General features: G+C 37.9%; 1 protein-coding gene across 39 annotated transcripts in view; it reads left to right on the top strand.

Moving 5' to 3' along the window:
* Positions 1-13245, top strand: part of EPB41L3 (erythrocyte membrane protein band 4.1 like 3) — a 236562-nt gene that overhangs the window by 167415 nt on the left and 55902 nt on the right. The gene's annotated exons all lie outside the window — the stretch shown is intronic.

Genomic DNA, 13245 nt, shown 5'->3' with positions numbered 1-13245 from the left:
ATTTCCCTTGTCAGATAACTATTAAGGATATTTTATTTCTAGATAAATGGAATTTAGGTCTTCCTATTGCTTCTCCTGCCGAGACTTCCGTATTTCGTTAGTGTTGCTTAGTAACTGTTCCCTGCAATCCATGTCCAGGATGTCTCCACAAATGGTAGATTAAAGTGGCTAGATTAGGTATTAATTCAGGAAATGCTTCAATCAGTGGAGATTTCTTTCTGTCAACACACAAGACATCCATGCTGTGTGAGAATGAATTTGTTCAATGTGACAGACAGCTGTGTTTAAGTGGCATAAACATTTGGAGTCATTTTCTAATAAGGGTAAAGGATAATCCGATCTCTAAGTCCTATTTACACTGAGGAATGCACCGCCCTTTCCCCACTGCTGCTTATAGAAATGAGTGATGGTGTGCAGATGAACAGCCCGCACAAGGAAGTGGTTCTGATTTTGGTGTTTGGAAAACGAGAAGGAATTCTTACGGAATGCCATGGTGGCAGCAAATAAAGTCACGAAAGCACCACCACGTTCTTTAAGGAAATGCCATTACGCTGAGCTTGTAAAGCACATGAATGGTTTTAAATGATTACCACAAGCAAAATGCTTCAATTAATGTCTTCCGTTACTTCTTTAGAAAAAATACTCTCCAGAATGTCATGACTTGCAGACCATCTTTTGACGCTCGTGAGTACAACGCTCAAGAATTCGTCCTCATAAGAAAGCAAAAAAAAACACCAAAATTGTAAATGTAACTTTTTTCCAAAATACATTTTATTTTATCTTGGGGCTTCTATTATTTATATCTCATCATGATCTAACAGGGATTTAAGGTGCTTTACATAAATACATTGAATATAATGAGGAAATAAGAACGTAGAAAACAGGATCAAGAGAAACAGTAAGAAGCGAGGAATGAGGTGAGACCACAGAGCTCATGTTCTGAGCACTCTCGCAGGCATTGAAGAACAAACCTTGACCCACAGTGTCCACACATTAAAAACACCCCAGTTGTTCAAAAGAAGCCTGTTTATTCCAGTTCTGGTTGTTTGTGAGAAACTCTGGGCTAGCTTCTTCTGGGAGTAGATCATGAACAGCCATCAGGAAAGTCTCAATGATTATTATTTCTCTCAATCAAGCCTTTCATAAGCGTGAAGTAATGATCTGTCAGTTTGAGATTATGTTCCTGGTTAAGTATTCCAGATGTGTAGCTTTTTATGTTGTCATTTTAGTGGGGAATTATATTTTTAAATAGCAGAACTAGGGATGATATTGACATCTCAGGAGAGGTGAGGGAACATGTTTACAAAGAGTACGTCACGTTTACAAAGAGTACGTCACCCTCCTTCCACAAAGACATGGGCCATGGAGGTGCCTGAGGATGATGTTAAGATACGCCTCAAACCTTTGGATCTAGGCCACTGTAGAGACAAGAGGATGTTCAAGACCCCAGCACTTACTTTACAGAGCATGACTTCAATGATTTCAGCTCAGAAAAACTTGAAAGCTTGAGCAATATAATTCCTTCAAGATAACCTCAAAGCAAAATATATGCCTAGATAAATAAATGAGTTCATTTCATTTATAGGATTGTAAGCCCATTAAATATTGTGACTGCTACAAAAATACCGATTTCAGTTTTAGAAAGGCTTTTAGGTACTGGAACCAATTACACACTTAATATATAACTTTCCAATATGCTATCCACATGTTTATCTTTCTATTCTCCTGTAGTTAGATAGGGGAGAGGGAATATTCTTCCTACTTATGCAGGGGTTTTAAATAAAATTTTGAAAAGAAGCCAGGTCACATCTCTACTACATAAACTATCCACATTAATCAAAAGACAGACCTACTAAGCAGGTGATGTGAAGATGCAGGTCTATTGATAACCTCAGGCTGCACTAATGTAGTGTAGCCTTGAAAACCACGATCCACCTTGTTTGTCTATTCAAAAGTCAAGGGTGTATCAAATGTGTATCAAATGCAAGTAATGGAGTGCAGCCATAGCTCAAGACCACTTGCCCATTGAGGGGAACTTTAGAAATGTATCAGCAAGTTAACCTGCAACATTAGAGGTAGAGTTTCAAAACTAATAGATCTTTCATTTGTGGGAACAAAATATTGTTTTCTTGCAAAAATGGTGGTGGTGATGGGAGGAATCCAACACTCTAGATCTGGCCAGAGCAGATTATACCCACGTGATAGAAAAATGGAAATAAAAACCGGTCATGGACAAATTTCAAAGATCAGAACAGGTTTTGAAGAGTTTTGAAACAGGAAATCAACCTCAGATTCATTTATTTGCTTGCTTTTCTTTCCTATTTAAAAAGATAATAATTGCACTCTGCCAGGCACTGTGGTATGTGCTGGGAATCTAATCATGAGTTTAAACTGCTTACCTGAGAGGCTAACATTGACATTACTCAAATCATAATGTGAACCCACATAAAATTGTCACCCTGACAAGTGCAATACAGAAACTGTAAAAACATGTTCTCTGGGATTTGATGTAGTCCTGGGGGTCAGGGATGGAATCATGAGGAGGTGGTGCTTGAGTAGAGATCTGAAGGACGGGCAGGTAGAATTTCCAGGGTATAAGGAGCACCCCTACAGATTTCATTTGGCAAGAGGAAGCCTTCGGAGGGAGAGGGGGCTGAAGGAAGGCTGTATGATGGGAGGGGCACTGTGGTGGGGAGGCTGGAAAACAAGCAGGCAGCGCCTTCTAGGCCATGATGGGGTCTCACTATAGTCACATGTTGGCTGTGTTCCCAGAGCGTCACTGGTGGACGTGATAGTCACATACTGGTCTTCCCACATGGACTTAGTCTCCCTGAGAGTTTTTGGTGTGGGGGGAGCAGGGGGACTTTCTTAATGTAAAAACAGAAGTTAAAATAAATTTGCAAAATTTCGGGGGTGACCTCCTCAAAATTTCACTTTACATCCTGGCACACATCCTAGGTCAGACATTTTGCTGCCTGGCAGTCCTTGTTAAACCAGGTAAGATTGGTAGGACTGGATTATAGGACCAATATTAAAAGAAGGAGGATCATCATCGCCTGAGTCCCTGGGAACATGGGAAAGTCCCTCAGTCCTGAACATCCCATGTCAACCCTGAGCATAGATACCGTTTCCCCGAAAATAAGACCTATCCAGACAATCAACTCTAATGCGTCTTTTGGAGCAAAAATTAATATAAGACCCGATATTTTATATTTTATTTTATATCATATCATATCATATCATATCACACTGGGTCTCATAGTAAAATAAGACCGGGTATTATATTATATTATATTACAAGACCAGGACTTATGTTATAGTCAAATAATACTGGGTTTTATATTAATTTGTGCTCCAGAAGACACATTAGAGCTGATTATCCGGTTAGGTTTTATTTTCGGGGAAACACAGTAAGCTCTAGGAATGATAGTGGCTCTCTTGTGAGCCTAAGAAAAAGCAGAATAATCTGAATAAGTGCATGATACTTTACTTTTTTGCTTGAACAGGGTGTTTTAAATATTCCTGTAAATGAAAGAATGTTAGAGTTGTTTATTAGGGCAAATGGCTCTGCCTACACTAAAAGCAATTTGTTTTCTTGATTCAGTTTGCCTTATTGTTTTTGTTTTTAGGTGCTTGTTATTTACTACCATTTGTTAATGTTATTCATGCTTTGAAAGAAAAATGTTTTTTAACCACAAGACTTAGAGAAATAGCCATCTTAGATTCAGTTAAATGAGCTCTTGTAATTGCTGCAGGGAGAGTGACTTTGAGCCCCTCCAGTTTCTCCTAACTGCTGACGTGGGAAGACAGTGGCTATCTGGTCTGGCTGTAGAATTAGGACCAGGCCTCCCTCCTTAGCAGGGATGAACAGCCTGCTCCCCACCCCCACTCACAGGAGTGGATACTGACAGGCAAAGAAGATTAGTGCTGGCTTTTCAGGATCCTGAGCTCAGGCAGTATTAAACCAGGAAGCCCCTGATAAAATGGTGTCAGAAAACAATACCGACCTTTGAGTGTAGATTCAGTGGTAGCTCAGACTGGTACATATAGAGTATCAAATGTGTCATAAAAACTTGAAGAAAATGTATATAGAATCAAAATACTTAGTGATTGAAAAGGCTTTTCCCCTCATCTATGGATTTTAAATTCTAATCCAAATTGTAATATGCTCAAATGAAGACAAGACTGATCAAAGGATCACCTATCCTATTTTATACCGTTCATTTATATTTTGTTATATATCTAAACATAGAATATAAGATCATTTTAATTTAAAATCTTGTATTAACTGGTAAAATGATACACAGTTGACCCTTGAACACCACAGGTTTAAACTGTGCGTGTCCACTTATACGTGAATGTTTTTCAGTAAATACTGTAAATGTATTTTCCTTATGATTTTCTTAATAACTTTTCTCTACCTTACTTTATTGTAAGAATACAATATATAATTCATATGTCATACAAAATATGTGTTATTCAGCACTTTGTTATTAGTAAGGCTTCTGGTCCACAGTAGACTATCAGAAGTTAAGTTTTGAAAAAGTCAAGTTAAACACAAATTTTTGTGCAGGACGATTGGCATCCCTAGCCCCCATGTTCAAGGGTCAACTAATTATGGTTTGGTATCATGTGGGTAGTTTATATAATAACCCTGATACCCCTCCTCTTCCTGCTTACTAAGATTGTCCTTTCAATCTTAGTTGTGGAGGATGCCGTTCAGCTTCAAGTTGTCCTTTCAGTCTTAGTTGTGGAGGGCGCAGCTCAGCTCCAGTTGCTGTTGCTAGTTGCAGGGGGCACAGCCGATCATCCCTTGCGGGATTCGAACTGGCAACCTTTGTGGTTGAGAGGACGCGCTCCAACCAACTGAGCCATCCGGGAGCTGAGCGGCAGCTCAGCTCAAGATGCCGTGTTCAATCTTAGTTGCAGGGGGTGCTGCCCACCATCCCTTGCGGAACTCGAGGAATTGAACTGGCAACCTTGTGGTTGAGAGCCCACTGGCTCATGTGGGAATCGAACCGGCAGCCTTCGGAGTTAGGAGCATGGAGCTCTAACCACCGGGCCGGCCCTCCTTATATAGTTTTGATCAGTGCGTTATAGATTAGAAAAGTGACAGTAGGGCAAATTCATAGTTATTAAATTGATATTATTAAAAGTCTTATATTTGCTGTCAATATTTTCAATGCCTAAAGCTCTTTATTTGAACAAATGAATTTGTTCAAATCACAATTTGGCTTTTTCTTTTTTTTTGAGAAATGCCTTATAAAAGAGATTGTTACTTCCTGTCACAAGAAAAAAATTTTCAAAGTTTCATGTCACTCAGAATTAGGTACTATGGTTATTTTACACGATGGAAGTTTGTCTCTCTTACAAACATTCCTCTTTCTTTGGCTTCGTTTTCTGCATTCATTTTGCTTGAATTGGCTTAGTGACCTGAATCCTTAGCAGATTAATAGCAGGAAATGTTGTCTGACAGTTCGCTGCCAACATCTCATATGTGTGATGTGAAACTCTTTGTAAAAAAACCAAGCCCAGTGTTTTTGCTGGCCAGGAAGAAGCATGCTTCATTGGGAAACTATTATCTACCACAATGCACGTCTATGAGCACAAAAGTCTGATTTTGAATAGAGGCTGAAATTGCTACAACAAATGAAGACAGAAACAGATTGTGGCTGAAAGAAAATAGTGGAAGGGGGGATGGGGTGGGGGGTTCACAGTGTGAGGGATATAAATGATGAACGTCTAAGTATTACCTTGTCTTGTGCACCTGAAACTAATTAAAAAAAAAAAGTTTGAGGGCTCTTCAGGAAAGAACTATTGTCACGTATGTGCTAAACCTATTTGCACTGAATCTCAATCAAAATATAGGTCGACTCTAATGCATTTGAACAATTCATTCTGGTTTTGATAGAGCTGTATGCAGTTTACGAGGTCTGACAATTAGGTTCAAGAACTTGTTGCAATGATGTTGCTAACCTTTTTTTGGTAGCAGAGGGATTATTCATTATGAATTTGTACCAACTGGACAAACAGTTAACCAAGTTTACTATTTGGAAGTGCTGAAAAGGCTGTATGAAAAAGTTAGACGACCTGAACTTTTCGTCAACAATTCATGGCTCTTTCATCACGACAATGCACCAGCTCACACAGCACTGTCTGTGAGGGAGTTTTTAGCTAGTAAGCAACTATTGGAACACCCTCCCTACTCACCTGATCTGGCTCCCAGTGACTTCTTTCTGTACTCAAAGATAAAGGAAATATTGAAAAGAAGACATTTTGATGACATTCAGGGCATCAAGGGTAATACAACGACAGCTCTGATGGCCATTCCTGAAAAAGAGTTCCAAAATTGCTTTGAAGGGTGGACTAGGCACTGGCATCCTTGCATAGCTTCCCAAGGGGAGTGCTTGGAAGGTGACCGTAGTGATATTCAGCAGTGAGGTATGTAGCACTTTTTCCAGGATGAGTCCTCGAACTTAAATTGTCATACCTCATATATGACAATAACATATACAGCTGTCTTATTTTTTGGCCTCGGGTGTACCAAAATGTGTCAATATACCCAATACATTTTAAAAACCATTCTATGTGTTCTTGTAAAAGATAATTGAATATATACTCATTTTATTGATATTGATACTCTTTTTCAAAATTTTCCCAATTTTACCTGTACAGTGATTTTTGTTTTTCACAAGAGAAATGGGATGATTTGTTTTTTATGATTTCACTGCAGAAGAAATTGGTTTCAGAAGTATGTCAGTCTCTATACCAAATTTCAGCATTAAAAACCCTAAATTTATTGGGCTCCTTATCAAACGGGCTTTCTAATAATCACCAGCATTTATTGGTTAAAGCCTCCCATGACCTAGGCAATGTGCTTTCCTGTGTTTTATCTTTTTTAATGCAACAATCTTATGAGTAAGTACCAATATTATTTCCATTTTGTAATGAAGTCAGTGAAGCTGAGAAAGGTTAAATAAATTATCCAAATGCACAAAGCCAGCTAATTGTAGATCCAAGGTCAAGCCTTGGGGCTGCTGATATGCCTCACTTAGAACAGATTGGTGAGAAAACAAACTTATATAGGTAGAAAAGTCTATTTTAAATATGTTTAAATAATGCCAGATGAATTATAATCCCTAGATAATTTAGACATGGAAATCACTCTTTTGTTTAAAAACTTACCAAGACCAGAAAATAATTCCATACTCCTATTTTAACAGAACACTCCAGATCATCATTGGTAGCTTAACGGAGCAAGAATGTGGCAGAATAATTATTGATTAACTTACTAATATTTGAAAGAAGTAGCCATCATGGTTTTCTAAAAAGCTTATTCCTCATGAATTTAAAGAAAAGGCTGGCAAAATATGTAACATCTAGACAGAAGAAATTTAATTTCTACCTCTCATGTCAGCCCTCTATAAATATGCTGCCTGGATCACATTTGGGATTAGTTACATGGGCTGGAAGATCCTATTAAGTCCTGCCCCTGTGGGCGTGGATTCTGGCAGTGGTATGAGCATAATGAACTTTCTACTGTGCTTATTAAATTTGACATTGAACATAGACTTGAGCCAGAAAGCCCCCAAAAGGAAGGACATGCACATAGCGTGGTGGTGCCATATACTGCCTATTGGACCTTCCCAGCCTCAGACCTCCGTAAAGGGTTCATGGACTGTTGTCGCAGACCAGACATCATCATCTTTTGTTCCTGGGTTAACCACAGCCTCTTGGTATTTTCCATGTATGGATTAAAAAAAAAAAAAACATCCGCTCTCCACTTAAATTTCAGAGCAGGCAGTGTTAGAATGTTTTTCTATCGAGAATCCAAAAGATAAAAAGGAAAACCCAGGAATAGGCGACTTAAACAGAGTCCAGGTGTCTGATTTGGGCTCAAGCTCTGACCTAGATGATTTTCTGAATTCTTCAGATGCTCCTAAACTCCACATAAGTTGTAGTGCAATCATTTAGAAATAAAGAGAATTTCAGCTCACCTTTAGAAGTAAGGAAAATGGAAAAACATTCAGTGTGGGGAAACGCAGTTATGTAAGGAAGCATGAAAAAATGATCACATTTTGCTTCAAGATTAATCCAAGGTAATGTGAGAAATTCTTTCTTCAGATTCATGCCAGTAGCACTTAAGTGCACATCTGTTGAATGCATGCTGCATTTAGGACATTGTTTTCAGGGGCATTAAAAGGGTGAAGAGTCCTCAGGGAGCAAAAATACAAGTTCATAAAATACAGAAATACATGGAAAAAATATAATTTCTGAAAGAAAATCAGTGGTCTATTTGAGGAAGATAATGTGATAGAAACAAATAAGGGTTTACAGCGTTGACACTCGGCCAAATTACACAATAACTGAAATAAGGGTATGAAGGTATCAGTTTTCCAGAAAGTTCTCAGTATCATCTATATTTCCTTGTATTGACGTGAATGGTTTAAGCCTTAGCCAATATAACAAGAAGCATTTCTGTTCCTTCATTTTTCAGTGTGATGGTTTAAAGAAATGCATGCATACGTTCTGAGGAGCCTTAAAGATACACTTCCTGACAGATTTGGTCCTGTCCCCCACCCCCTTCTAAGTACAGAGTGCTTGCTGATTAGCTCCTGTTCTCAGGCAGAAAGGGCTTGCTCTGCCTCATTTTCATCATGATTGTGCAGCTCTGGATAGATAAGAACTGTAACCCATCTTCTAAGGCTAGATTATTATATTTGACTTTACAAATTTCTCTAATTTCAGCGGTTAGCCTTTGCTGGAGGAGAGCTTCACTGAGGTTAACTCACAGCTTTGTGAGCCAGGGGGAAAAAATTATATTGAAGTCTGATGCTGACACTTGGTATAATATGTTCTTCCTGCTTTTTTTGTCCTCATTGTCTGAAGCACAGATTAAGAAACAGTTTCTCGGGATTTGAACGTCAAGGCAGTGCTCAGCTCTAAAAACACACTGACAGGTATAACTGTCTCCAGGTCAGCTGGAATGACGAGCAGCTCCTCCCTCCGTCCTTCCCTGGCTTCAATGCCCCGTTTGCTTCTCCCAATCCTTTCTGTCACCTGCTAGGGAAGTTGGTAATGCTTCTGCTCTATTACAAAAGGGGGAATCAAGACATTTGTTAACCCACCTGGGTCATTCTTTAGTCATGTAGCAGCTTCTTAAATACAAGTCTATATTTTAGCTCTATAAAGGTAATATGCCCCCTTGAAAACATAAAACTTAAAAACATTTCAAAGTCATATATTTTATTCAGAGCTTTAAATACAAGTTGGATTTTTTTCTTTTACAGTTTGGTGTTTTCTCATTTGTATCATTTTATTTCAGCATTTGGTTGGTTGTCATTTCTTGAGACCTTAAATTTCTCAAGAAAATTTGTTGGAAAAGATACATTAAGATTTTAAGCATGTATGTGTATGTAAATAAATTTTATCATAATGCAGCTATAAGTGTGTTGGTACAAGAGGACTAAACGAAGCTCTTTTGGGTCTAAACTAAATCTGAAAAAGTTATACATTTCTTCAAACAAAATTGCTTTAGAGTCCTTATATTTAAGAATGTTTACATTATAAACATAATTTAACCTAAAATGTACCTAACAACTTAACAACATACCTGCATGAATCGCCTGGGATATTAAAAACATACAGATGCCGTGGGCCCAACTTCAGATATTCTGATTTATTGGACTTGAAGTGGGTTCCTGGGCACAGCATTTTAAAAATGCTCCCAGCTTCCCCTGTTGAAAACCACTAGTTTGAAAATATTGCTTCTATGACATTGGTTATGATATGCTAGTGAGAAAAAATTATGTAAAGTTTCATCAAGTTACCCTTTTAATCTCTTAATGCCGTGTTCCCCCGAAAATAAAACCTAGCCAGACAATCAGTTCTAACGCGTCTTTTGGAGCAAAAATTTATATAAGACTTGGTCTTAATTCACTATAATATAAGAGCAGGTCATGATATGATGGGATATGATGTGATGTGATGTGATGACATGATATATGAATAATACTGGGCTTTATATTAATTTTTGCTCCAAAAGACATATTAGGGCTGATTGTCCAGCTAGGTCTTATTTTCGGGGAAACACGGCAGTATTTGACCACAATTGGTCTCCATAAAAGATTAATTACAGGAGGCGTGTTGCCACTGGGAATGTCTTTCTAGCCAATAGGGATCTAAGGTGAGTGAGCAGAGAGACAGCTGTGATATAAGGCAGAATATGGAAAGTGCCTCTTGGTGCGGTAAAGTGCTATAATGTCCAAAGGAGAGAGAAATCACATTCGGCTGGGAGGACAGGAAGTGCTTGAAAGCAATGGCACTGGAGAAACTTTGTGAAGAATGAGAGAGACTTGACAGGCAATAGGTAAGGCAGAGCATTCGGGAACATTTAGAGCTTCAGTATGGGTAACACATGTAATGGATTGAAACATATCAAACCTGTTTCAGTCTGTGCACTCATAGCAATAGTACAAAAAAATCTAATTGGTGACTTTTGGTCAACTCATTACCTTGAAATTGGATAAAGGGAAAGGAGTGAGCACTGATCCTGACTTTCTTCATCAAACTGTGTTACGGGATAACAGTTCTGACAAAGAAAAGCATGTCCTTGTAGACAGTCCAACTAATAAATGGAGCAAGAATGGTTAGGATTAGAATATTCCCATCTTGGGGGGAAGGGAGTGGTAGATGACGGTAAAGAGGATCCAATAGATGGTGATGGAAGGAGAACTGACTCTGGGTGGTGAACACGCAATGTGATATATAGGTGATGTAATACAGAATTGGACACCTGAAATCTATGTAAGTTTACTAACAATTGTCACCCCAATAAACTTTAAAAAAAAAAAAATTTCCTGTCCTGCAACCTGTAGTTAATGGATTTAGGGCAATGATCATCAGTGACTGCCAAAATCACAAACAAAGCAAGGTTCTCTTTATGCCTGCTGGTGAAATTACCAGCATCGCTACGTAATTTCATCTGTAGCATCGCTACGTAATTTCATTCCGTAGCATCGCTACCAAATTAATTTCAAGGGGAAAACCAAGTGGAGAATTTTCAGATTAAAAGAGACTAAAGAGACATGTCAGCCAAGGCAGTGTTTGGACTTACCAAACAAATTGAATAAAACTGCAAAAGCTGGGAAAATTAAAGTGCTGATGAGGTATGTGATTCTATTAAGGACTAATTGATCATTTTGTTTAGATGTGATAAAGGTATTGAGATTACATTTTTAAAAAGAGTAGAGTTTCATAAGAAGACATATAGAGATAAAACTATTTGCTGAAATATTTGCTTCAGGATAGAGGGGGAGGATGCGTGGAGTGGAACTATAGATGAACCAAGGTTGTGATCCTCAGAGGGCATTTGGTGAAACTGGGTGATGAGTATGTAGGGTTTCATTATACCTCCCTATTTTCGTATGTTTGAAATCCCCATATTAAAGTGCTAAGTAGACAAGTAAAAATAAAATTTTTAATACAAATTTTCGAGGTGATGCTGGTTGATGAGCCATACACTGAGAACCAGCGTTTTACAAACATTATTGTAAAAATCTTGAATGACCTTGACTTGACAGAAGTTTCATTAATGCTGCAGAAAAGCTTATTTCATCTGCTGTATGTGATTGTAATGGACTCATTCTCTTAAACGTAGTGCCAAAAAGAATGCCTCTGAAAGTTAGCTAATACATCATTTCAGTTGTCTGTAGTTGGGACGACATAGTTGTGCAGTGCAGCTCATCGTCAGTCACTTTGATCTGGCACGTGGCTTGTGTTTGTTATCAGCTCGTCCTGGCTTTGGCTCGCAGGCGTTTTAGACTCGACGTTCCTGGGCATGTATGTATGTGGGATGGAGGAGGATGGCAGCCTATCCTAGAGTCTTGTATGTGTTCTGACTAACAATTTTGATTTTTCTAAAATGTGTACTCTGAAAATTTTTAAGTTTCTATTTACTCATGATGAAAGAAAAATCATTTGGAGTTTAACCTTTTAAAGTATTTAATAAATTATTTTATTAATAGTTTAAAATAAGACATTAAGTATTGTGTCAGTATTTCTCTTTTTAACTAGTAGGCTTTTTTAATCAATTAGGTTTACAGAAAAATCGAGCAAAAAGTACAGCAAATTCTCATATCACCCCTCACACTCTCCTCTCCCCTCTTTCCCTATTTTTAACATTTTACGTTAGTGTGCTGCATTTCTTACAGTTGATCAACCAATATTGACTTACTATTATTAACTAAAGTCTATAGTTTACATTACGGTTCACTCTTTGTGTGGTATTCTGTGGGTTTTGACAGATGTATAATCACATGTACCCACCATTATAGTATCACACTGAGTATTTCACTGCCCTGAAATCCTCTATGCTCCTCTATTCATCCCTCCCTAACCTTGGCAACCACTGATCTTTGTACTGTCTCCATAGTTTTGCCTTTCCAGAACGTCATATAGTTGGAATCACAGTACGCAGCCTTTACAGATTGGCATCTTTCACTTAGTAATATGCATTTGAAGTTCCATGGCTTGATAGGTCATTTCATTTTAGTGCTAAATAATGTTCCATTGTCTGGATTTTATAACAGTTTATTTATCCATTCACCTAATGAAGGACATTTTAGTTGCTTCCATGTTTTGGCAATGTTGAATAAAACTGCTATAAACATCCATGTGCAGGTTTTTGTGTGTACATAAATTTTCAACTCGTTTGTGTAAATATCAAGGAACGTGATGGCTGGATAATATAATAAGATTGTGTTTAGTTTTGTAAGAAACTGCTAGACTGTCTTCCAAAGTGGCCACACCATTTTGCATTCCCACGAGCAAGGAATAAGAAAGAGTTCCTGTTGCTCCACATCTATGTTAGCATTTGGCATTATCTATATTTTGAATTTTAGCCATTCTAATAGGTGTGTAGTGGTATCACATTTTTAATTTGTAATTCTCTAACAACATAGTATGTTGAACATCTTTTCACATGCTTAGTTGACAGCTCTGTGCGTCTTCTTTAGTGGGGTGTCTATTCAGATCTTTTGCCCTTTTTAAATTTGGTTGTTTTCTTGTTGAATTTTAAGAGTTCTTTGTGCATTTTGGATACCAGTCCTTTATCAGACATGTGTTTACAAGTATTTCCCCCCCCAGTCTATGGCTCGTTTTTTTATTCTCTTAAGTGTTTTTCTCTTTTGACACACGTATCCTAACACCTAACAATTTCATTAGTCAATTTAGAATATTTTTAGA

The sequence above is a fragment of the Rhinolophus hipposideros genome, assembly GCF_964194185.1.
Source record: "Rhinolophus hipposideros genome assembly, chromosome: 17".
Lineage (NCBI taxonomy): Eukaryota > Metazoa > Chordata > Mammalia > Chiroptera > Rhinolophidae > Rhinolophus > Rhinolophus hipposideros.
Note: the sequence above shows the minus strand (reverse complement) of the source record. Positions and strands in the feature narration are given on the sequence as shown.